Here is a 7,538-nt window from a genome sequence, read left to right as displayed (position 1 = left end):
TAAGTGGTCTTCGTGTGATTCTAGATGTCTTCCAAGGCTTCTTCTTCTAGCGGCTCTAGGAGTTCGTCTACCTCGGTCTCCCAGAGTCCTCAGGCGGTAGGTGAACCGATAGGTAGAGCTGAACCTCGTCCAGTTTTTGCACCGAACGCCATTCCTTGTTCTCTGACTCCGGACGAACTCCAACTGATAAGAGTTCAATATGGGGTTCCTCCGGAGTACGAACTGAAACTTCCTGGCCCATCCGATCGGGCTAGTGCCCCTCCCCCCGGCTGCTTCTGTCTGTATCAGGAAGTCTTCCGTGCCAGACTCCGGCTTCCCCTTCCACCTTTTGTCATTGCTCTTTTCTGATTTCTGGACATTTCTCTGGCTTCGGTTGCACCGAACTCCTTTAGGTTTTTGATAGGGTTCCTCTCTCTTTGTCATGTAGTCAAAGTCCAGCCCACCCTTTCCTTGTTTAGATACTTCTACACCTTCAAGCGTCATCCCACGGTGAAGGATTGGTGGTACTTCTCTCCACAGTTCGATAGGAAGGGGTTCTGAAAGATGTCCCTTCTTCTATCCATAACTGGAAGGGAAAGTTTCTTTATGTTCGATGCCGTCCTTGAGGCTAGAGTTGCCCCCTTGGGGCTCCCTGAGGGACTCCGTCCGTCGAGTGCCGAGCCTAGGGGGGACGATCATCAAGCCTCCCAGAAACTCCTCAAATATCTAGCTCTTTCTCTCCCCAACCTCCTGAAGAAGCAGTTTCTGTTCAACATCGGCTTGAGCCCCCTGGATCCCGCCAGTATTTCATCTCTTCTTTTTTTTCTTTCTTTTCCTTTCCTTTCCTTTCCTCCCTTTCTCCTACTTCTCTTCTTTTCTTCTTTTTCACGCCCTCTTTCTCTTTTTTCTCTTTTCTTTTTTTAGGCATGGACGCCGAAGAAGCACAGATGCTTACCAGGGGCCTGAAGGCTCTCAAAAGAAAGGACGCTGCGGCCTCCGGGCCGATGAAGAGGACCAGAGTGGAGGGGGCGAGTTCGGTCGTGCCCGCCCAAGCGACCTCAGTCGCCGACGTCCTTGCGGACACTGAGCTTCCAGCCGCCCGGGCCTCCCCAAGGGGTTTGAGTTCTCCTACCGAGGTCCCCGCTTCAGAGACCCATCCTGAGGAGGTGCCAGGGGGTGAGAGGAGGAAGACCTTGGCCCGCAGGGTCGGCAGTCGCCGGGCTGCCACTGAAGAATCCCACGGCTCTGAAGAGGAGCAGGGGGATGATCCCTTTAGTGACAGGGACCTAATAAAAAAGTTGGTAGACGGGTGCTCACTGCCCGAAGTCATCCAAAGAATCGTCCGCGTCGATCTTGCACAACGAGTCTGGGACTCGCTGGGGGCCTTCCTCGAGGTAAGCAGATTCATCTTCCTTTCTTCCTTTCGCTTCTTCATTTAATTAACTTCTCAGCTCCCATTCTGACCCTTCGGTCGTCCTTGCAGCTCGGGCACCAACTCCTCACCAACATCGAGATGACAAACAAGGTGGTGGAAGGTCGGCAGGCCGAGGCTGCCCGCCTTAAGGAAATGGCCCTCGAGGTGGCCGGTCTCCGAGAGGCGCTTGAGAGAGAGAGACAGACCTCGACGGAATAGAAGGTCGACCTAGAGGAGATGGTGAGGAGGGTGGAGGCCGAGGTTGCCAACATGGCGGAGCAGATCTCGACCCTGATCTCGGAGGCCAAGGGTCAAGCGGTGGAGGAGTTCAAGGCTTCCACCGAAATGAAGAAGTTGAAGGTTGAGTTCAGCCAAGCCGCATTCAATAAAGGGTTCGAGCTCTGCCAGGAGAAGATGGTCATGAAATTCTCCGAGCTCGACCTCAGCTTCTTGGACGAGGCATCCGAGGATGAAGCCGGACCCTCCACCGCCATCGCAGCCACCGCGGACCACCCCCAGAGGTGCCGAGTCCCCTGTTGATCCAGAGGTCCGAGACCTCTAACCTTGTATTCTTTCTTTATTGCCATTTTTCTTCTTTCTTTTGTCTTCAAGAAACGTTCAGTCAATAAAATTGGTCTCCTCCTTTTGGGGAACTTTTCTTCTCTTCTTTTTCTTTCTTTCTTCCTTCTTCTTTGTAATGAGCTGCATCTTAATGTGCTGACCTCCTGATGGCAGCGCCCTACCGAAGTGCTTCCCTTGCCTCAGGGGATTCCGCTGAAGTCTACAATCCAGCGGCTGAAGAAGGAAGTCCTCCATTTAACAAAAAGGTCGAAGAAGATGGAAGGCGAGCTTCGCAGGTTGAGGGAGAGTCATTCTGAAGCCACCGCGGAGGCCACCTACTTTCGAAATCTCCACGTGAAGGAGATCATGAAGTACAGCCGGAGGAAGGCAAACTTCGAGGAGCAGCTTGAGGAATACAAGAAGCGCGCCAGTGACCAAATTTGGGCTCAAGCTGCCAAGATCAGTTCTCTTAGGGTGGAACTGTCGGCTGCCCAGAAGAGGATTAGCCAGCTGGAGGGGAGTTCATCCCGGCTTTTGACTCGGGCCGACAGCGATCGGGAGTGGTCGAAGAAGGTCTCCGACCTCTAGCAACAGCTCCAGGATGCCGAGACGAGCTATGACGCGTACCGGGCCGGCTGGTGCAAGCAGGTGGACGAATACAAGGGAAGGCTCTGGATGGCGACCGACGAGGTTGCCCACATTCGAAGGCAGCTAACTAAGGGGGCTCGATCTACCTCCGCTCGGGATTCCGACAAACTCCAATCTCTGAGGAGGACCGCAGAATAACTATCTGTCGCTCTTGGGGAGGGGAAGGTCGAGCTGCAGCAACTGAAGATCCAGCTGGTATGCAAGCAGTAGGCCGTCAAGGATGCGGAGGCAGAATCCGAGGTCCTGAGAAAAAGGCATCGAGAGGCGGAGAGCGAAAGCCAGCGATTTCATCGAAGATACATGGAGATATTAATGAGAGAGAGAGAATTGGAAGCAGAAGTCGGATGTTTAAGGGGTTCCCTGGCGAGAGTCGAAGCCGAAAGTCCGAGGCCGGAGGAAGTCGGGTCCCCTTAGGGCTCTTTTTGTCCTTCCATCTTCCCATGTATATATTTTTCTTCTGTTGCTTCGTCTTGTTCTTGTTGTTTTGCTTTTCTTTCTTTAGCCTGTTGGGTTTTGTAGTGTATATTTTATGAATGAAATGAAAAGAGGATTTTGTGTTACCTCATCCATGTATTGCATTAAATCGTCGTCCGCCGAACTTCTTTTGTCTCTTGACTTGTTCGACGTCGGTGTCATTCAGAGGTGCCCGATCGTCGCCACGTTGATTTGCTTTTCTTGTCGTTCATGGCCGTAGGCTCGAGCTCGTGGTCTGAACTTCACATTACCTTGAAGGAGTCATTATTTTCTTGGCCCGTGTCGAGAGCCTTCTTAGAGACCGAGGATGTTTGGTAGGAGCTCCCGTCTTTGTTGAGACGAAGTTCCCTATGTTTTTGGTGTAGTTTATTTTTTATTTATTGCCGATGTAGTTTGTTGCTTTTCTTTTTAATTTTCCTCCTCTTTTCTGAGTGAGGGTCCTCCCCTTGCTTTTCGCGGGGTCGCGTAGAGGTGTAGGGGTGCCGTCGAGGGGACTTTTTTCTTTATCCGATCATGTTGGGTGATCGGATTTTTGTCATCATCAGGACGAGGTCCTCCTTCTGTTCTTGATGTAGTCGATCTCAGCTCAGGTTAGGATGAGGTTCTCCTTCTGTTCCCAACGGGGCTGTGGGGGTACATAAAGGTCGTTGCGAGGGCCTCTCCCCCATCCGGTCTAAGAGAATCGGGTCTTCGACTTTGCTCGTGTCAGGATGAAGTTTTTCTTCTGTTCCTAACATGGCTGTGGGGGCACATTAGGGCATTGCAGGGCCTCTCCCCCCATCCGATCTAAAAGAACCAGGCCTTTGACTTTGCTCATATTAGGGTGAGGTTCTCCTCCTGTCCCTAACATGGCTGTGGGGGCACATTAGGACGTTGTAGGGCCTCTCCCCCCATCCGGTCTAAAAGAACTGGGCTTTTGACTTTGCTCATGTTAGGACGAGGTTATCCTCCTGTCCCTAACATGGCTGTGGGGGCACGTTAGGGCATTGTAGGACCTCTCCCCCCATCCGGTCTAAAAGAATCGGGCCTTTGACTTTGCTCATGTTAGGGCGAGGTTCTCCTCCTGTCCCTAACATGGCTGTGGGGGCACGTTAGGGCATTGTAGGGCCTCTCCCTCCATCCGGTCTAAAAGAACCGGACCTTTGACTTTGCTCATGTTAGGGCGAGGTTCTCCTCCTGCCCCTAACACGGCCATGGGGGCACTTAAGGCCCGTTATATGGGCCTCTCCCCCGATCCGATCTTAAAATAATCGGACTTTCATTTTGCTCATGTTAGGATGAGATTCTCCTCCTGTTCCTAACATGACCATGGGGGCACTTAAGGGCCATTATATGGGCCTCTCCCTCGATCCAATCTTAAAATAATCGGACTTCCATTTTGCTCATGTTAGGATGAGATTCTCCTCCTGTTCCTAACATGACCATGGGGGCACTTAAGGGCCGTTATATGGGCCTCTCTCCTGATCCGATCTTAAAATAATCGGACTTCCATTTTGCTCATGTTAGGATGAGATTCTCCTCCTGTTCCTAACATAACCATGGGGGCACTTAAGGGCCGTTATATGGGCCTCTCCCTCGATCCGATCTTAAAATAATCGGACTTCCATTTTGCTCATGTTAGGATGAGATTCTCCTCCTGTTCCTAACATGACCATGTTTTAATTGTTTGAAGGGGTTATCCCCAGTCGTAACAAGTCCATGCCAAAAGGGAGAGACATGCAAAGTCGAAAGAAATTTTGATTCAAAGCAAAGTCGTGATTAGTACATTTACAGGTTTCTCGAGTCCCATGGTCGTGGAAGGTCTGCTCCTCCTTAAGGTCCCCCGGTGATGGAGTCGATGGTCCCGATTGGAGGCCGATCTCCGGACTGCTCCTCCCTCCTTGATGGTTCAGGTTGCAGCAGGGCCCTTGGCCGATCCTCTCTGCCTTCAGGTCGGCGTCGAATGAGCCTGTCGAGCCAACCTCGCCTGATGAGCTCCTCGATCTCGTCCCGGAGCTGAATGCACTCCTCTGTGTCATGGCCGTGGTCACGATGGTAGAGGCAGAACTTGTTAGGATTGTGCTTCCCAGGGTGTGTACGCATCCTTTCCGACCTTAGCAGCTGCTCCTGACCTCCATCAGCACTTGGATTTTAGAGGCATTGAGGGGGGCATAGTTGCGGAATCTTCCCGATGGAGAACCTCGCCGAACTCCGCGGTCCGAGCTTCTCTGCCTACGTACCCGGAGAGGAGTATGGACATGCTTGTGCCCGGAAGGAGTTCGAGAATGTGGCCGAGCTTCTCTCGGCCCTTTTTCGACTGTGGGCTTACTCGAGTCTCCCGTTTGCCGCTCTCTCGCAGTCTCCTCATCCTTCATTTGAAGGCTTCTTCCACTCGGGCGTACCCTTCGCCCGAGCCAACAGATCAGCAAAATCCCTGGGGTACTTCTTCTCTAGGGAGAACAAAAGTCATTCTTCTGAAGCCGCCCTTCAGAGCGGCCATTACTACCGACTGGTCCAAGTTTCGGACCTCCAGCGCTGCGACATTGAAACGGTTGATGTAGGCCCGAATGGACTCCCCCTCCCTCTGCTTGATATTGATGAGGGACTCCAAACCCTTCCGGGGCACTGGCTGCTGACAAAGTGGGCCACAAATTGGTGGCTCATCTGATCGAAGAAAAGATGGTACCCGACTTCAGCGTCGAGTATCAGTTTCTCGCCGTCCCTTCAAGATGAATGGGAAGGCTCGGCATAAAATGGCGTCGGGTGCGCCATGAAGCAACATCATCATCCGGAAGGCCTCCAGATGATCAACCGGGTCCGAGTCCCGTCGTAGCTTTCAAACTGGGGGAGTTGAAGTTTGGTAGGATCAGTTCCTGCATGATCATTTGAGAAAGTGAGGGTCAGTACAAATATCCTCACCATAAGCAGGGGGAGCGTGGCGGAGTTCTTCGATCTGTCGGTTCATCTCCTGGAGCCTCCGGTCCAGGAAATCCTCTCGACTATAGGTCTCGAGGGTCCTCTGACAGAATGGGAGTAAAGATCTTCCAGGGTGGAATCGTGATCCGACTGAGGGCTCTCCACCTTGGATTCATCCTTCTGGGGAAGACGGGGCGGCTGGCCAAGTGGCCTCCCTACCATCGAATTCTGGTGTTCTGGTGATGCTCTTTCCAGGCGCACTGATGCCTGCGGCTGCTGCTGTGCTGCATGGCCTGCCAGCTTCAGTGAGGCCTCTGACCTGCTGCGCTAGCAGGTCAAATTGCTCCATGCCAACCGCCGTTGCCGGAGGAGGAGGAGAGGCTGGAAAATTGGAGGTGAGACCGGAGCCTGAGATCTGACCGTGGAGGCCATGGATCGTCGCGTGGATGCCTTATAGGGGGGCATCGGGCAAAGACCAAGTGGAGGAAGGAGGAGAGGACTCGAAAAGATGCCGGGGGCAGTCCCGTTGAGCGCTCCTTTAAGAACAAGGGTACTGTGAAGACACACGCCCCTCCTCTAGCACCAATCCTGTTGGTGCAAAATCCCGCCTGCACCGGAGAAGCTGGAGTCGAGGGAGTCGCGGTCGCCGTCGGACCTGCAAAAAAGTCCTAAACCGGAGGTGGGATTGCTCCGACAAGACCCTCCGACGCTCAAGTCAGTTCTCTGCCTCAACAAGAATGAGTGCTCGAACGAAATTTAGCAGAGTTTCTAAGTAAAAATGAGAGCTTAGAGAATAACATATCTGGGGTCTCCCTTTTATAGGCGGAGGGGCAACAGACCGATAGCGATGTCTGTAACCGTCCGGCAGGGGCCGCCCAGAGTCAGGAGGAGTTTTGTTGCGAAGAGTAGGAGAGCGGATCGTGGCTATCAACCGGGACATGCCACGTGGAGTCTGTCGTGGGGAGTGGGGCGACGTCCGTTGTCGCGACTTGCCAAAGGATGGAAGAATCGCGGTATTCGTCGCAGGAAGTGGAGCAGGATCGTGGCACATTAGCGGTTGGCCAGGGAGTATGGAGCGCGCGAAATCCATCGCAGGAAGTGGAGCAGAGTCGTGGCCGTTACTGTGGCCACGCCAGAGGTCCAGGCCTGTCGGCTGAAGCTCGACTGGAGTGTCTGCGGGGAGAGGTGGTTAGCTACCCGTTTGAGAGGAGCCCGGAGTCCAGCTCCCGTAGGAGTTCGGACGAAGTCTTCCTTCAGTTGAAGTCGGGGATGAGGTCCGGCTCCCACGGGAGTCCGGACGGAGTCTTCCCGTTGCTGGAGTCGGAGATGAGATCCGACTCCCGTAGGAGTCCGGGCGAAACCTTCCCGCAGCTGGAGCTGAGACGAGTCTGGCTCCCGTAGGAGCTCGGGCGAAGTCCACCTGCAATCAAAATCAGGGGTGAAGTCCGGCTCCCTTAGGAGTCCGGACGAAGTTTACCAGCAGTCGGGGTTGGGGCGGAGCCCGACTCCCAGCAGTCGGGTTGGGACGGAGCCCGGCTCCCGTAGGAATCCGGGCGAAGCCTTCCCG

This window comes from Elaeis guineensis, chromosome 9, assembly GCF_000442705.2.
Source record: "Elaeis guineensis isolate ETL-2024a chromosome 9, EG11, whole genome shotgun sequence".
Classification (NCBI taxonomy): Eukaryota; Viridiplantae; Streptophyta; class Magnoliopsida; order Arecales; family Arecaceae; genus Elaeis; species Elaeis guineensis.
The sequence above is the reverse complement of the archived record's forward strand: the minus strand, read 5'-3'. Positions refer to the sequence as shown.